The sequence below is a fragment of the Pleurodeles waltl genome, chromosome 1_1 (assembly GCF_031143425.1).
Source record: "Pleurodeles waltl isolate 20211129_DDA chromosome 1_1, aPleWal1.hap1.20221129, whole genome shotgun sequence".
Lineage (NCBI taxonomy): Eukaryota > Metazoa > Chordata > Amphibia > Caudata > Salamandridae > Pleurodeles > Pleurodeles waltl.
In genome coordinates this window covers 809,457,548-809,477,053 of record NC_090436.1, presented here as the reverse complement: position 1 = coordinate 809,477,053, position 19,506 = coordinate 809,457,548, and positions in this window count along the sequence as shown.

Below are 19,506 nucleotides of genomic sequence, written 5' to 3'. Positions count from 1 at the left end.
CACCTCCTTGAAAAATTCAATAATAACAGTAGATGTCGCATGGGAAACTAACTTCACCTCCGGACACTTGGAAAAATAGTCAATTAATACCAAGGCATTATGTGCATCTGCTGGAAGAGAATAGAAAGGAACAGAAATATCAAAACTCAACTTCTGCCAAGGAGAATTCGGCCAGGGAACAGGTACAAGAGGAGTAGGTACAGTCTTCAAAATGTTTTCAGCATTCACACACACACAGCACTCCCTCACGACCCTCTCTGTCATCTTATCTTATCCCGGCCACCAACAACATGTATGTATCAGCCTTTTCATGGAAGACATACCGGGCTGGTCCTCATGGGCTAGTTTCAAAATAGTATCCTGCATACATTTGGGAGGAACACATTTCCCTTTCTTAAATAACAGTTCATTTTCTATATCCAATTTACCTCTAACTTTTCCAAATGGTTCTATCTCAACAGAAATCCTGTTCCTGTCCGGCCAACCATCCCTCATATACCTCTTCACCTCTTGCAAAACTAAATCTTCCTTGTCACATTTCATTCACTTTTCCTCTTCAGTACTACCAAACTCTATAGTCACATATCCTGACACAGCAGACACTACATCACCTCCCAACACATTCTCAAATATACCTACTCCTTTTCCTTCATTTTGTGGAAGACGTGACAAACAATCTGCAACCGCATTACTTCTCCCAGGCACATACTCAATCTTAAATTAATACTCCTGCAATCTAGAAACAAGTCTGGCAATCTGAGCAGTAGCATTCCAGCCCCCACCAGGAGACAGAATTCACACCAAAGGTTTATGATCCGTCTGCAGTATGAAATTCGATCCCCAAATATAGTTCTGAAAATGCTCAACAGCCCAAATGCACGCCAACAATTCTTTCTCAATCACCGCATACCTCCTTTCAGCATCAGTCAACGTGCGAGAAGCAAAAGAGACATTCCATTTGTCTTTGCCACATCTCTGCGACAATACCTCTCCTATTCCATACATACTTGCATCAACAGTAACAATACACAGTGCTCACACACAGAAAGGCTTCAAAGTAGGAGATTCCACAATTTATTTTTTATCCTTTCAAATGCTCCACTTTGTTTCTCTGTCCATACATACTGGACTCCTTTACGTGTAAGCTATCTCAATGGCTCACTTTTCGTTGCAAAATCTTCAATAAACTTACTAAAATACTCACAAAGACCAGTGAATGACAACAACTTTTCCCGATTATCAGGAGCAGGAGCATTGACGATATCTTCCACTAAGGATCGTTTCGGTATTACTCTCTCCCCTGATATAGTATGACCTAAGTATTCCACTGATTTAGAATACATTTTAGCTTTATTTTCCTTTAGGGTCGGCCCACTCTTACTCAGAACTTTACAAACATTTTCTACATGCTCTTTGTGCTCATTCTAATTTTTTGAGAAAATCAAAACATAATCTTGGAAGCATTTTACATATTTTTCCATGTCCTTGAACAGATGAAACATTGCTCTTTGGAAAACTGATCCTACAGACGCTAATCCAAACAGCATCCTCTCAAATTGGAATAATCCTTGTGCAGTGATAAATGCTGTGAGATGCCTAGAGTCTTCCGTCAATTCGATCTGATGATACGACAACCTTAAATCCAGTGTGGAGAAAATATTTGCCCCTTCCAACACTCTAATAACCTCATTTATATTGGGAAAAGGGTGGCAATTCACAATAATATTAGCAATGACAGCTCTCAAATCTACACACAATCTCAAGGATTTGTCGGCTTTCCGTGCAAACACAATCGGAGAAACCCATTCAGAAGACTCAATTTCTTCTATCACACCCTCCTCCACCATTTCTGACAATATCTGCTTCAACTCCTCTCTGCCACTAATGGGAACATTCCTGAGCTTCTGTACTACAGGTTTAGCATTAGCCTTCACCTTAATTTCGTGACTATGATTTGCCAACCTGCCCAATTTACTAGTAAAGACTTATGGAAACTTAGAAGTAATCCATTCCCTAGCCTCACTACTCTCCACAACCAACACAGGTTCACTACTTCTTGGATTCAAAATTATTCCCAATTTACCTTGGTCTCTCCATCCTAGAACATTAACTCCTCTAGCTGCAACATACAATTTAATACTAGCACACCGCTCCTTAAAGACAATTTCTGTTTCAATAAAGCCAATCACATCAATAGTCGCACCATCAAAACTCTCAGTTATTATGTCTGGTTCTTTTAAATCAGACATTTCCCAAATCCCTTTGAATACCTGCTTAAAATAATCCTGCGTAACAATTGTCCAAGGTGACCCTGAATCTGCCGTCAGTTCTAATCTCCTTCCTGCAATTTGTACCTCACATTTTGGTTGCTTAACCCTGCCATACACCACTTCATCTCCATTCTTAAGTGATAACATCATACCCTCCTGCTCACTACCGCCACTTTGCCAGTCTTCCTCACCTCCTCCATTATTCACGCATGCCATCTTTCCTTTCGTTACACTGTTACTTCTCTTAGAATCTCTGCAAACACAAGCAAAATGTCCCATCCTCCCACATTTCTTACATTCTTTCCCAATCACAGGACACTGGGACGACGATGCCAGATGGTTCAGACTACCACAGCGAAAACATGATCACCTCTCCATCTTATCATGTTTCTCCTATCTCCTACCGGCAGCACCGCTCATGGTATTCAAGTTATTACTTGAATTCCCACCTCCCATGGCACCCACCACCTCAGATTCTATACTTTTAACTTTATCAGAATTCTGTACCAAATTAATCCACATCTCAGACTGCTCTAAGACCTTCACAGTGGAAATTACATCTTGCAATTTTGGATCTCCCATAACCCACAAATGTTCTTGGATTTTCCCACTCTTCACATGCACTATAATCTGATCTCGTATCATCTCATCAGTCATATCACCAAAATTACAATGTACAGATAATCCTCGTAATGCTGTCAGGAATTCACCAAATGTCTCTTCCGAATGCTGTACTCTGGTATAAAACTTGAATCTATTTAATGCTAAACTTGCTGTAGGTTTGAACCTATTCTCTAGTGTCATCAACGCTTCTTTAAAAACATCCACATCTTCGGCAGCCTGTCCTTGCACTACCACAGGAGGTAAAGGGGGTTATTCCAACTTTGGAGGAGGTGTTAATCCGTCCCAAAAGTGACGGAAAAGTGACGGATTTACCACCAGCCGTATTACGAGTCCATTATATCCTATGGAAGTCGTAATTCGGCTGGTGGTATATCCGTCACTTTACCGTCACTTTTGGGACAGATTAACACCTCCTCCAAAGTTGGAATAACCCCCAAAGTCCTGAAAACCATTTGCCCCTCCAAACACAAACAATGCAGTAAAATATTTTGTTTTCTTTCTTGTGACATATCATCATCGTCAATAGCCTTCAGGTAAGTTAAAAATTCTTCCTTCCACCTAGTCCACGGCATTTATGGATCTCCATTGTTCTGTAGAAATTTAGTTGGAGGTTCAAACTGCATCCTTACTTATCTTTTATCTCTTGTGCTGAAGAAACAAAATTAGCATGCACCAAAATAAGTTGTGCAATACTATAAAATGAAGAGAAGTAAAAAAAAAAACGTATTTAACTTCCCTAGTATATCTGTTAGTTCTTCCGCAGTGTCAATATCTTCTTGCTATGGTGAAAACAATCTTCCTTTTAGTGATGTATTTCATTCCTACTTCAGTGCCAATACCACAACTGAGAATAACAATAATAGTCCCTTCTCAGTGTCGATGTACCAGAATCAGAACGCCACTCAGCACACCACAGAAGAAACAGCAGGAAGAACAGGTGGGTGTTCCTGAAAAAGTGCAGTAAAAAAAAATGCCAAAATAATTCCTGCACACCGTCAAAGCGCAACAAGTCCAGCGCTTTACTCTCACCAACGCGTGACAGATTATAGCGCGTTTCTCACGACGCACATTAGAACGCACTCTCCTTTCCTTTTAGATTGTAGGACGCAGCGTGTCAGGGTGCCACGAGTCCTTCAATAGCACGTCGCACGGCGGATAGTTTGGAAAAAACCGATGCCGATGCCGCGCGGCAGGGTCAACCGGCGAAATAAGGTCAAACGAAAGGCAGAAGAAGGAACGGGTAAATTAAAATAAAATCCCAACCTTCAATGCCGTGCCTTTGTGTTCTCAATGCACCTTTCTTGTTGGCTACAAACACGCGTGAGCTTGTCTTCTATAAAGGAACGAAACCGCTCCTGTGCCATCTGCACATTCCAGCGAGGTGTCAAAATCTCGTTGCCAATGTAGAAAACTGACACCAATAAAGTTAGGAAGGGTTTATTTCCAACTGTGGCATACACATTTGTATCTTCCAATATCCCTTCCTCGAATTCCTCTGCCTTCCACACTCTCAATTCTATTACCTTCAACCTTCTACTAATATAGTCTCATCTTAGAACACAGTTAAATACCAAAGTAGGGGCCACAACCTTGCACCAGTTACTCATGGTCATCATATGATTTGATAGGATGGACTGAACTAATGCACACCAATAAATGTGAGAGGACAATAGATACTGTGTGTGGGGGGCACTACACAACGAAGGAGTCAAAACCTCTGTGCAGCAGTAACAGGGGGGACTTCATATCTCACCCTGCATTGCATAGTTTGGAGGAAGGCCCGCATCTCCCTTCCTGTGGCTGTCCCGTACTTTAGAAAGCAGTGATTGCTTCTGCTGCGTGGGATGTGTGTAGAACACGCCAGGGAAAAGCTTAGGTCAAGGACCGGCCCATGAGCGCCAGGAAAAGGCAGAGCAGGGCCACCATTCTTGGCTTTGCGGCGAGCTGCAGCTTGGTGTTCCCAACAGGATTTACAAACCACCCAGGTACATTATTAGGTCAAGATGGCCACAGCACACAGAATAAATAGTCCAACAGTGTGGCAAGGATAGAAGATCCCTGATAGTGTGTTGTCGGTTGAAGGAAGGAAGAGGTTGAAAAAAGTCTTAAGGCTTGGTTGTAGATGGTGTCTTTATTTGTAGGTGCTAGAAATCATAGTGCCTTCATCAAGATACAGCCAACACGTGTTTCGTCACACAGGTGACTTCATCAAGGCTGCAAAACAGTAATAAAAGCAAAATTGGCATATGTACATGTTCGGAATCGATTGTGGACATGTTGGTGACATATATGAAAGGTTCCATGACCAGAAACCAGTGAACAGTGATCAGTGTACGAGCTTGAGTATGTGGGTATAGAGTGAACATGGCAAGTCAAATAGGTGATTGGGACCCAGACTATGCAGTATGAAAGACAAAGTAAGCTACTGTGACCATGTGAATTATATGTGAGAACCCAAATTTCCGTAAATAAATTTTTATTTATTCAACCAGAGTGTTTAGTGGATAGAAGAAGCGTTTATTTGGAAATAAGTGTACAAATACTGTACAAAGAGGTGTGATGAGTAGGAGAGTAGAGCAGGACTGAGAGAGACCAGACAAATGGGAGAGTAGAGAAGCATCAAGGGAGATATAAAAACCGCACACGGTAAAGTAGCGGATAGATAACAAGGGGGGGGGGGCCCTTAGGGGGCCACAGTGGTAACTCATACCTGGACCGTCCGGCCAGAATGGTAAGTAAAGTGGGTGCCCGGTGATCAGCTAAGTGGGCTATAGGAAATGAAATGGATCTGGGAAGAGAAAAAAAACGGATATTATTGGCTGTGAGTAGCCAATAGTCAAAATGAAACATGAGTAATCTTAGAAACATTAAAGACCAAGTGGTCTGTTCTCTAATAGATGAAAAAAATGGGTCACTGTGTACATACCTATTCAAATACGTAGATCTGTAAGTAATATTGCTGCCCTTGCAGCAACAGGTGAGTAAGGTAATGGGCAAGTATGGTGTGACAGGTATAGGAGACCCTGATAAGCCTGGAATCAAAACCTACGAAAGTGTCAGACAAAAATGCGAAAAGAAAAGACATGAGTGGATTCAACCTGGATGGAGGGAACAAAAGACGTAGTTAAGGTACCGTGTCACCACAAATAGTAGTGGTAACATTGGAGGAAGTAAAATGAAAAAAAAAATAATTAAAATAAATTAAAGCGCTAACGTGGATGCCCAAGAAAAATTCAAGGGTTAATAAAATTAGCAAGCAAAAGCTATCAAGTTCGCAAAGTCAGTAGTAGCCATAACCAAGCGGCAAAGAACATCTATTGTGTGTCGGCAGAACTCATTGTGAAGTGCCTCTGATAATATTTAGAACCAAGACTATAAACAACATAGGACGCGAGCGTAAGGAAGGGTCTAAACAAATACAAATAGTAAGACTTAAAAGCTGAAGTACTGAGTAACCTAGTTAGTTGATGGCCAGTAACAGTTAGAAGGCAACAAGTTGGCAACCGAAAGCTAAAGCGGTCGCAGCGTGAGAGAGAACACTTACATGTGGCCAAAACTAATGTAGTCCGACCTTGTAGTAAGGCGAGTCGACTGCAATTGCTACAAAGTGTGTAAAAGTAATAAACTCAAAAAGACCAGTGGCGTGCGGCTAATGTAAAGAGCAGTACGCGTCTCAGCTACAAAGTTGAAATCCGAGTAAACACGCGAGCGCGAGGGAAGAATCCAGTACGCGTCTCGGCTACAAGGTTAAAACCTGAATAAAAACGCGAGCGTGTTATGTAGCACGAACTGAGTGATTTCAGTTGTTACCGGCAAGAGAGAACACATAACTGTGAGAACCAGTGTAGACAAGTGTAGCACGCGGTGTCCGGAGCGTGTTATGGTCAGGTGAGGTCAAACGCTAGCCTAATAAGATAGGAAGTGGGAGATAAAAGAAGGACTTCGAAAAATAGGTATAATGGGCATATCGGCGGCCATCTTGGGTGTATGAAGCGAAAGTTAGTAAACAAGGAAATAGACTAGATCAAAAAACAAAAGGTGAGTAGGAAAGGAAGCGGCCATTTTGTAACGAAGCAGGGCACAGGGTAAGAGCCTAAAGTTAGGCAATCCGAAAGAACTGTGTGTAGTGGAAACGAGCGGAAAAGATAAGAGAGGTGAGAACAAAGAGAAACGTAGGAAACGCGGCCGGTTGATGGACAGTGTAGAGTATCCAGTGAGAGGAAAACACACCCCAGCTGTAAGTAGGCTAGAGTAGTAGCCAGTAGTTTTATGCAATCAGGGGACCATTACATCAAGATGCTAGAGGGCAGTGATAGATGTGAAGTAAAAAAGACGATTGGTAACGTGAAAGTAGAGCCGGAGGAAAGTGATAATATAGAACATTTAGGGGATGCGATGATAAACCAAATGGTGGGTACAACAGTAGAATCGTTGAGTTTAGTATAACGAAAGCGATGGAGCATATAGAAAAACGAGAACACGGAATACAGTAATCAAGTACAGCGGTAAGATCCTTACATAGGTGCATGAGTACAGAAGTCAAACACTAAGTTAACCACAATATTGACAAAAATAAACTTATGCTGCCGTGTATACTATAGGGAATATGCCCCGAATTGTCCATGAGTATATAGGGTGCAAGGTTATATATACAAAAAGGGGACAAAGGAACCAATTGACAAGTACAACAGTAGAAACGTTAAGTTTAGCATAACAAAAGCAATGGAGCAAATCAAAACCAAGACCACGTAATACGGTATTCAAGTGCAGCGGTAAGGTCGTTGTATAAGTGCATTAGTGCAGCAGTGGAACACTTAGTTAACCATGACATTGTAAAAATAAAGTCATAAAAATAGTAAGATAATAATGCATAAGTGCACTGTAGAGCTTACACACAGAATTTTCCATGAGTATATAGGGTGCAGTATTAAGTATACAGAAACAGTACAAAGGAACAGAGCAATCACGTAAGAAAAAAGTGTAATTCACGATCAGTGTTGAGGCCTAGCTCAACTGTGCGAAGTTTAATGATCCATTTGGCCTCACATCTGCGCAGGTCCCTGGTTCTGTCTCCCCATCTTGGTGAGTTGGAGACCTGAGTGATACCATGGAATCTGATATTCAGGAGATCTTTTTCCCCGTGTGTGGTATTAAAGTGAACAGCAAGGGGATAGTTAATATTGACATTTCTGATGGCTCTGACATGCTCCTGGATATGTTCCTTCAGTGGGCGTATAGAGCTTCCAATGTAAATCAAACCACATACACAAATCAGGCAGTAAACAGTGTACTTCGTGTTGCAATTCATAAAGGTCCTGATGTGGTACGTAGTCCCGGTGTTGTAGGAAAAGGATAAGGTTTTGTTAAGGGCTAGTTGGCAGGATATGCAGCAGCCACATTTGTAGAAACCACTTGGTTTCTCTGGGATCCATCCTGGAGTGCGTGTATGGGGTGAGGGACAAAGAAAGCTGGGGCACAAAATGTTCCTAAGAGTACGACCCCTGCTGTGTACAATGATGAGAGACCCGCCTACTGTGTCTTTGAGACATGTGTCCAACATTAGCAAATGCCAGTGTTTCTTGAGAATGCGTACTACTGCCTTACTCGCCGGGCTATACTGGGTAATGAAAGAGACCGGTCTTTTGTTGGAAGAGCCCTTGGCACCAGGTTCTTTAGGGCTTTTGATCAGTAAATCGTGTTGGTCCTTACTGGAGATGCGTTTGCTGGCTACCGAGATAAGTTTGTTGGTGTAACCCCTAGCTCGGAAGCGGTGAGTCAGGTTCTTGAGTTCCTGCTTGAAAACATCATTATCAGTGCAGTTACGTCTAATCCTGACCATTTCTCCATATGGGATGGCCCTGATTTGTGTGAGGGGATGAGCGCTCTGTGCATGCAGAATAGAATTGCAGGCAGTGGGTTTCCTGTAAAGTCTCGACATGATCTTATTGTTGGTGGTGTACAAAAGTAAATCCAAGAACTCAATGCGAGTTGCGTCCACCTTGTGAGTGAACACTAAATTAAACTCATTTGAGTTAAGGTGTTCTAAAAGTATATCGAGGTCAGGTATGTTCCCAGTCCAAATAGCAAGGATATCATCAATATACCTCCCCCAATATAGGATATGTTGGGTGAGATGTGTCGGACACTTGGACCATAAGTGAATTTTCTCAAATTGGCCCATGTATAGATTGGCGTACGATGGAGAGAATTTGGCTCCCATGGCTACGCCCTGACACTGCCGAAACCACTTGCCATCATGCAGAAATACATTGTTCTCTAGCACTAGTCGTTTGAGGTCAAGAAGCATATGTGTGTGTTCATAAAGTGTGGCATCTCGGGCACTGAGCGTAAGCTGGAGCATTTCGAGACCCCTTTCCAGGGGTATGGATGTATAAAGAGAGCTAATGTCAAGGCAGACAAACACACAATCATCCGTCCATTCGATGTCTTCAAGTTGACACAGCAAGTCTCTAGTGTCCTGTATGTACAATGGTAAGTTATGTACCAAGGGTTGGAGGAAAGAGTCAATGTACTCAGAAATATGTTCCGTAGGAGAACCAATCCCTGAGATGATGGGTCTGCCCGGAGGAAATCCCCCTGGTTTGTGGACTTTGGGTAGAATGTATATGCAGGGAGCCCGGGGCGCCTCAATGTACAGAAATCTGTATTCCAAATCGGTCAGTTTCTTTTTGATCAGACCGGTGATGTCAGGAAGAGGGTTGGTCTGAAGAACAGAATAAACCTGTGTGTCTTCGAGTTGTCTGTTGATTTCTGCAATATAGTCAGTCTTGTTCATGATGACAACGTTACCCCCTTTATCAGCCTCCCTAATGACTATGTCTGTACAAGTTGAGAGTTTATGCAATGCTCGGAGTTCATTGGGGTTGAGATTAGTGTGCGGTCTGTGTGTATAGTTGCTAGTCTTGTCCTCTAAGTTGTAAAGTTCCGTACTAACGGCTTTGTAGAAAACGTCTATGTGATTGTCCGGAGGTAAAGTGGGGACAAACATGGAGGTGGGTTTAAGCCCACTGTTAACTTCTAAGTTCGGTATGATGTTAAGTTCAGTCAATAGTTCGTCAAAGCTGGGTGGTGGCGAAGATGTGTTATCAAGGGAGAGGACCGTATGAATGTCCTGCAAGTCCCTAATGGACTGATTGCAAGTTGGTAATGAAATGCGAGTAGTCCTGTGAATGTCTGGTTTGTTATGGAAGAACTTTTTTAATTTCAGATTGCGTATAAATCTAAAGAGATCTATGTGTATGTTGGTGTAGTCAGGTTTAGAAGTAGGACAAAAACCCAGCCCTTTTTTCAAGACATTTATTTCATGTATAGACAATTTCAAATTAGAAAGATTCATGACTTGTACTGTTTCCTCTGGAGCGTTGGGGGTTTGTTGCACTGATGGATACCCTAGGACCTCTGGGTTTTTGTGGTGGAGCGAGTAGTCATACCCTCCCTGGTGTTTGTTGTGGTGTTTCCTACCCCCCCTGCGGGTGGATTTGTGTTTGTGCCTGACCTGTTGTAGTTCTGTCGTAGTCCCTTCCTGTATCGACCAAGTTCCTCTAAAAAAGAACTCGACTGTTGGGTTGTGTTTTGTGGATGTGTACTAGTAGAGGACCCTTCCATAGGCGAGTCTAAGCAATCACTGGATAAATTGGAGATGTCAGATAAGCTACCCGCGATTGACCCAGCAGGCGTGTTAGATTTAGTGGGTCTGTTGCTAGAGCCCTTGTTGACCTGATCAAACCTCCGTGCAAAAGTGTAAATCCTGCCATTGTTGTAATCATTGTCATCTCTGACAAGTTTACGCATTTTCTTGTCCTTTATATATAATTGATATCCATTGAGTATCTCCCTCATAATCGTGAAATTCTTGTCAGTTGCTTCAGGGAGGTTGAGATTTTTAATCTCCTCCTCTAAGGATGTAATGTCCTGGAGTAGTTTGTTGCGTTTTCTGTCTGCATGTTTAATTAATATGTTAATCATGCTAAAGGAGGTGGAGGAGATAAGGTGTTCCCATTCCCCAAGTAAGTCAGGGTCAAGGTCTTCAAAGGATGGGAATATTATCACTCGTAAACCTCTTGGGACTTGTTTGAGTTCCAAGTAGCGTTTCAGAGTCGTGATGTCCCACCAGCGGGCTAACTCTTGTTTCCTTAATCTCTCTAGTTTGATGAATTTCTGTCTCAGTCCTTCCTTTGAAGGTGTAGTGTCTGTGGTGCGTGGAGCTAGGGGTTTTCTGGAGAATAGCTCTGCAGCTAAGGTGTCCCGGTTATCGTCAAATGAGGCCATGTTGTAGAACCTAAGGATAGAATATCCCTTCTGATCAGAAGAAATACAATTAGTACAATACAGCAGTAGAAGTTACTAGAGTGCGGCTCACCCTATTCAGACAGAACATAACCTGGAAAAAAGAAAACACAAGGGTAGTAAGGGTGAGAGGTGCTGCACCTCTAGGTAGTAAAACAATATTTTTTCTTGAGTAGGTATATAAATTGAAGCAACGTCTGGTGCAACTTGGCCGAGTGCCTTACTACCCAGTAGGCACCACAACGGGTACCGGAGTACCCAAGGACAAAATGGGTCAAGATGGCCACAGCACACAGAATAAATAGTCCAACAGTGTGGCAAGGATAGAAGATCCCTGATAGTGTGTTGTCAGTTGAAGGAAGTAAGAGGTTGAAAAAAGTCTTAAGGCTTGGTTGTAGATGGTGTCTTTATTTGTAGGTGCTAGAAATTATAGTGCCTTCATCAAGATACAGCCAACACGTGTTTCCTCACACAGGTGACTTCATCAAGGCTGCAAAACAGTAATAAAAGCAAAATTGGCATATGTACATGTTCGGAATCGATTGTGGACATGTTGGTGACATATATGAAAGGTTCCATGACCAGAAACCAGTGAACAGTGATCAGTGTACGAGCTTGAGTATGTGGGTATAGAGTGAACATGGCAAGTCAAATAGGTGATTGGGACCCAGACTATGCAGCATGAAAGACAAAGTAAGCCACTGTGACCATGTGAATTATATGTGAGAACCCAAATTTCCGTAAAGACTTTTTTATTTATTCAACCAGAGTGTTTAATGGATAGAAGAAGCGTTTATTTGTAAATAAGTGTACAAATACTGTACAAAGAGGTGTGATGAGTAGGAGAGTAGAGCAGGACTGAGAGAGACCAGACAAATGGGAGAGTAGAGAAGCATCAAGGGAGATATAAAAACCGCACACGGTAAAGTAGCGGATAGATAACAAGGGGGGGGGAGCCCTTAGGGGGCCACAGTAGTAACTCATACCTGGGCCATACCAGGTACATTATTATCTCAACCCCTGGCCATTCTTCCTACTGGCACTTCGTTGGGGAGGCTTCTGTCTACATGCCGTTACGACCCTGGCCTCAGGATTGAGGAGTGAGCGTGTGGCCCATTGACTTATGTTTTAGACCTATGACTTTATAATTTAACAATAGTATGGGCAGTATTTTCATCTGTTTGTGCTTCAGCTTGTATTTGTATTGTTTTTTTTTTACTGAGGGTGACCAATGAGGGTGTTAGAAATGGGGGGCCATGTGTATCTAAGGGTTTTACCCATTCTGTGTCTATGGGAAAATGTGTTCATACATATGGGCTGGGGTCTCTAGTTGGCAGTCAGTTTACACCCTGTCCAAGTAGGGACTCTCACTCTAGTCAGGGTAAAGGAGATATCCCACTCAGTTAACCCCTGCTCACCCCCTCAGTAGCTTGGCATGAGCAGCCAGGCTTATCTCAGAAGCAATGTGTAAAGCATGTGCACATGACACACAGTAATACAGTGAAAACACTGCAAAAGGACACCACACCAGTGTTAGAAAAATAGTTAATATTTATCTGTGTAAAACACGACCAAAATGAGAAAAATCCAACATGAAGTAGAAAAGCTATGAATTTTGCAAGAATTAACTTAAAACAAGAAAAATAAAACTTGCAGTAACAAAGATATGAATTTTGCAAGAATTAACTGAAAAATACAGTTCCTTGAAGTCGATAGCTCTGTCTGGGGCTATCACAGAGTCGTGAACAACAAATCCAACAGTTCAGGCCGACCATAGGGTCGCGGGTCAGCTGCAGTGTTGGGTAGACCTGCAAAAAGTACCTTGGAAATGTAGGGCATGATCGTCCTCGCCATGAGATCCAGAGGGCTTCGATTTACAGGCCCTGGGCACACATGGTGCACTATACTAGGGACTTGTTAGTAAATCAAATATATCAACCATGGTTAAACCAATCGCCAATACAATTTAGAAATAGAACATATGCAATTTAGCACAGGTTAGCAGTGGTAAAGTGCCCAGAGTGCTAAAGCCAAAAAAAACTGGTCAGAAGAAATAGGAGGAAGGAGGCAAAAAGTATGGAGATGACCCTGCAAAAAGGGCCAGGTCTAACAGAGAGTGATTGTAGATTCATGCTCATAAAGTTAACCTGGTACAAAGGGAATGTGATTTATCAAGTGTTTTAAGACTGTTCATCATTAGTGATGTGGGGGTGTTTTAAGCAGGCAGTTTTAACCGTGTATTGTGCATTCTATTTTTAGGACCTAACCCCTCTCACTGTCCTTCTTTATATTAAGCAAACGATTGAGCTATGTCTATTTGCCATTGTTGGCTTATCACAGGTTATTGTGTTTTACCTTTCATTAAGGTATAAAGAAAATCAACTGGCGCTTTGCTTGCACTCACTCCTCCAATGAAGTGTACTTCGATAGTTTGGATGCTGGAGAGGGTCGTGGGGGTCCTCAGCACGGAAATTGCCCTCACAGACAGGGGACTGTCCATGTTAATAATTTTGTGCCTGTGGACGAAGCATCCTCGGAGTCCTTGTCTCCCCCCGTCACTTTTTCTAATGCCAACCTCCATCAGTGGGAAAGGCTCCCAATCTTCACACTGGAGGGCACAAGGTGTCTCCCAAGGTCAAAAAACTAAAGAGGGGACTGCGGTGTGGAATATCGGACTTTGCCACTGAGATAGACGTTTTGACAGATAACACATGTCTTCAGAGACAGGTGTGGTTATAACTACATCTGACCGAGGTCAACCAGAGCAGCTCCTTGATGATTATTTCATGAAAATTAAGAGATCTGACACAGTCTGAGCTCTCGCCGTTGTGTGCTTATTTGGTAACTACACTACAGTTTGTGTTCCGCAAAACTCCTCAAATATTAATCAGCCCAGTTCTACCATTCCATCATTCAAGCTAAATACCCCCGATGAACAGTTTCTTTTGACAGCAGGGGCTGTCCACCCTCTGCCCCCTTTAACACAGTACACCCAGTGCCTCCTATTATGGCAATACCAGCAACCATTTCTGCAAGGGGGGTTTCTACAGAATATGCAGTTAACCCTAAATTGTTGCCTATTCAGACCATTATTAATCTTCCTACAGCTGTGTGCCCCCATATGGTGGTTTTGACTGGTGTGCCCCCTTTGCAGAGACACCGCAAAGAGTCATATGGGCAATTGCATAATAAGGTACTGGATTGGTTACCACGAAATAGGGATTTTCCCTTTGCTCTTTCCAGCGAAATCCTCATCACTTGAAAGTCTGGCTGAATAGGTCCGGGCCCTATCACCTCCTCTCAAGGTGGCACAGGCAATATTGGGCAGGAGCCCATGTAGCTCTATTCCAGTGAGCTCCATAGTCCCGGTCCCCCTCAGATTTTTCTATAAACCACACACTGCATGTGCATACCCCCAGAAATTACTAATTTAGCAATGAGTGGGGGAAGTAGTGATGTTTCCCGGGGGATAACACCAGTTTCCTTATCATCAAGCCCCTTAGTTACTCCCTCTGTTCCCTTTAAAAATTGTTTTAATGTAATTGTAGGGAGCCAGTTCGATATCCTATCAGAAGTTGACTTGACAGTCTCAGCCTTCCTTCAGTAGTTTCCCTACTGAAGTAGCAAGGGGGGCTGCTAAGATGGCGAAGGGGGCTGACTCAGTGGTGATAAGGTCTGGTTCTTTATCCTCACTTGTAAGTTGGAATGTGGCACAGACAAAAGATACAATTTAAAACCCAGATTGAGAGGTCTTTCCTGATCATTTTGATTTTGTTTTCATGCAGGGCACCTGGGTTAGTGCATCAGTTTTAGGCAGGGGATTTTCCTTTTACTCCTGCCCTACCATAGCTTCTTCCCATGAGTAAGCTAGGGTGGACTCTTAAATTGTGTCAAACTAAATCTTAGGACAGTAGTATCAGTTGTGAACACAGATAGACCCGCATACCAGGTCTTGCTCATTAGGTTTAGTCATGGCTTTTTTGGATCTTCGCTCAGCCCCATGATCTTCAACGTTTACATGGCCCCCCTCGCCAACATCACACAAATCCACCACATCAACATAGTTTCCTATGCAGATGACATTCAGCTCATCCTCTCCCTCACGAAAGACCCTACAACTGCAAAGAACAACCTCCACAACGGACTTCACGCCATCGGCAGCTGGATGGAATCAAGCCACCTCAAGTTAAACACAGACAAGACAGAAATCCTCATCTTTGGCACCAACCCCTCAACTTGGAATGACTCTTGGTGGCCCACCTCCCTAGGAACCACGCCCTCACCCGCCACCCACGCACGCAACCTAGGCTTCATCTTGGACTCCACACTCAGCATGACTCAGCAGGTCAATGCCATCTCCTCTTCCTGCTACAACACTCTCCGCATGCTCTGCAAAATCTTCAAGTGGATTCCCGTCGAAACCAGGAAAACTGTCACCCACGCCCTGGTCAGCAGCCGATTGGACTACGGAAACGCCCTATATGCAGGAATAACAACCAAACTCCTAACAAAACTGCAAAGAATCCAGAATGCATCCGCCCGCCTCATTCTGGACATCCCAAGATGTGACCACATTTCCCCCCACCTCAGAGACCTTCACTGGCTACCAGTGTCAAAGAGGATCACCTTCAAACTCCTCATCCACGCACACAAGGCCCTCCACAACACAGGCCCAACGACAGACTCACCTTCCACACCCCCACCTGCAATCTTCGCTCCACCAGCCTCGCCCTCGCCTCCATCCCCCGTATCCGCCGCACCACCGCCGGAGGAATATCCTTCTCTCACCTAGCCGCCCAGACCTGGAACTCCCTACCGCTCCACCTTTGCCAGACCCAAGACCTCTTGACATTCAGGAAATGCCTCCAGACATGGCTCTACAACCAGTAGCTCCCCCCCCCAGCGCCTTGAGACCCTAACGGGTGGTTAGTGCGCTCTATAAATCCTTGATTGATTGATGGTTTTTATTTGGTATATTTCTACAACAATGATTTAACCAACTATTTCTGCTATATGTTTGAGGAGTTGTTTAGTTTTATCCTAAGTTTGAAACCAACAGGGACTGGCACCACATTTCAACCTCACCTTTTGTTATATGGTGATTTCAATGCCAAACTTGAGAATTTGCTACAGAGTCAGTTTCTTTTGGGTTCAGCAGCTGAAGTAGCACCAATGGATGCTAGAGGGAAGGAGCTGAGGACATGTGTTGCATCTTATGATCTAGTAGTAGATGTAATTACCTACTATTAGGACGCTGGGGCAAATAAACCCACCTACAGGGGGAGGAATGGCCTTTGTTATTGATTATATATTTGTCACCAGGAACTTTTTGCAGTGGTGCTTTAAAATGTGGAACTACAAGCGGTCTCTTGCGGACAGGAGGAATTTCCTGGACAAAAGGGACAGGGAGGAGTCAGAATTAGCAGCTGCCCAAAATAGCAGTAAGGTATATTGGGATTATTTTAACAGGTTTCGCCAGTATGATGCTCCCCCCAATCATCTCCTTGTTTGCAATATTTCTGGTCAGGAGTGAGTCAAGCATTTCACCTCTATCTCTCGGCTGACTGGAGATAGGGAAGACAATAATAGGTTGCATGAGCAGTTAGTTAATCCCCCCCTCAGATTTGTCTCCTGGAAGTGGAGGTAGCCATCAGATAGACTTTAAATGGCAAAGCTCCAAAGCCCAACAGCATCCCAATGGACCTATTTAAATGTAGCTCAGAATTCTGGGGCACCTGCTCACTAATGTATTCAATATTTCTCTGTTTAACAGGCTCCCAAATTCCTAGGCCCTTTCCATAATCACCCTAATCTTTTAAAAAGGAGGCAGAGGGCCCCCAAAAGTCATAGGCAGATCTCCCTCTGATAGTTCAGTGAAGATTCTAGGGAAGGTTATTTTTAATCATCTACAGACGTGGGTTAGCAGCAGTAACATTCTGTCCCCCTGTCAGGATGGCTTCAGTCCTGGGGTAGGTACAGTGGAGCAGTGCCTGAACTTGCATTTGATTGTGATGAAATATACCTGGGCTGCCTGCTGTACCTGGCATTTATGGAACTATCTTCTGCATTCAACTCCATTAACAGGGCCCAGCTTTGGATGATTCTTTTAAAGTTGGGGGTAGAGATTCCTTTGGTAAATTTCTTGCACTCCCTGCACGAAAATCTAGGTACTAAGGTGCATTATGGCCGAACAGGAGAAATGTCTGATGTTTTCTCCTTGGTGAGTGTGGTGCATCAGCGTGAGCATGTTGGCACTCCTGCTTTTTATCATTTAAATAAGTGATCTAAGCACCTATTTGACCCTTTCTACCAGAGATGTACTGAAAATTGGCAATACTTTTGTACTGGCATTATTATATGCCGAAGATGCTGTTTTTGTGGAAAGGACGCCCCATTACTTATACAATCTGGCTGAATGTTTTGTCTCATTTATGGACAATTTAGATATGAAAACTAACTTTGGGAAATCACAATTAGCGGCCTGTGGACCAGGTAGGAGAACTCTGTCGTCCTTTAAGCTGCAAGATAATTCCTTGAGCGCTGTACCGAACCTTTGCTACATGGCTGTTACCTTTGATTCCTCTACATTCTGGCAACCCCCAGTGAATGCATAGTACTTACAGGGCAGGGTGACTGGGTCACTATTTAATCTTGTTTGGAGGGAAGGTAGGGGTAACATTTACCCTTATATCAAAACTTTTAATCTTCAGTGTGTTCCTACAGCTACATACTGAGCAGGGGGAAAACAGGATTCTAAGGCCGTCATTAAATCTTCTGCCAACTAATCCCAACGTTATTCTTCACTCTGAACTCAATCTAGAATATGTTTCAGATAGAATCAAACTGGTCTGCTTCTACTTTGGGTGAGTGTGTAGACAAACACTCAATCAAGTTTTAATAAAGAAATTATTTTAGATTGTCTCAGCTCAGACAGTGGTCCCTCCATTCCCTGGCTGAAATATGCTAGAAAGTGTTTAACTGATATTGGCCTACCTGAGATGTTTACCTCCCTTGATACACTAAATAAACACAACAAGTCGCTTGTAAAGTCTTGTTACGCAGAGTTCAGTCTCTCCCAAAGAATGGAGGAGGGTTTTAGAATGTAGAATGCATAACTATTTTATTACGTTTTCTGCAGGAGATTTGTCTCACTATTTAACATTGGAGCTCTCAGGGTGGGAGATGTTCCTGCCTGTTAGATTCAGGGCATGCACTGTGTGTCATCTGCAGTGTTTTCCTAAGGGGTCAGAGATGTGGTACAGCAATTTATCAACACAAATGTATGATGGACAGAGTGCTGAACAATGCAAACACGCACCCCCAGGCACAGTTCTGGGTTTATCCATCGTTCTTTTGCTCACCATGCCCCCAGTTTGGACCCAGCCATATGCAAATCAGTCTTGACACTGTTCATCATGGGAACAGTCCAGCCCAAATTGCCAAGCCAGGTCCTTCCTGGACCGGAAACAAGCATCCTGGGACCGGTTTCAGGGTGTCACCCTTCTTCAGCCAGGCTAGCTTGAATCCAGTGGCACAGTGAGCAAGGGACCCACGTCTGGGCATACCCTTCCCACTTAGGGCAACTCTAGCAACACAAAAGGATGATGGACGGAGTGCTGAACAATGCAATTTACCAGGATGTCCTTATGATGGGACAGCAGAGCAATCCTTACTAAATTTAAACATTTTTGTGATTTTTTTTTGCTTCTTTCAACTTTGTCCTAAGTATATTTTAAAGTTACTTGCCTTTACAAAATGTAGGGAGGCTCTTGTGTACCTTCAGTTGTTAGGTAGCTCTGATATGTGCTTCAGTGTTTGTTACTTCCTTAAAATGTCCATGCGAAGTGGGAAATCAATGAAGGGTTAATAGCAATGCAGGTAGCTTATTGCTCAGTAGACGTACTTTAGGCAGCTGTTCCATATTAATGTTTTAAAGTTTTTTTATTTGTTTTTGTGTATTCCTGATTAAATGTATCAGTGAAATTGCTTTGTATGCAATAGGGTACTGATGGAGGGGTAATGACGGTGGAGGTAGTTTGTTGTAAAGTTAATGTATTTTTAGCAGCAGTCTTCTTTGCACCAAAGGTATGTTTTTAATTATATTCGTACATTTGTTTTTAAGTTGTAACATTGCTCTTTCATGATTTCTATCCAAACATCGAACAAAGATACTTTGATTTGACTTGAGTCAATACCTACAAGAGTGTTGTGCTTCCATGATGTGGGTACCTGGCTTTTCCGCATGATGATTGATCACTTGATGTGTGGAACTGGCAAATGTGGCTCAGCAGTGTGTTATGTAGAC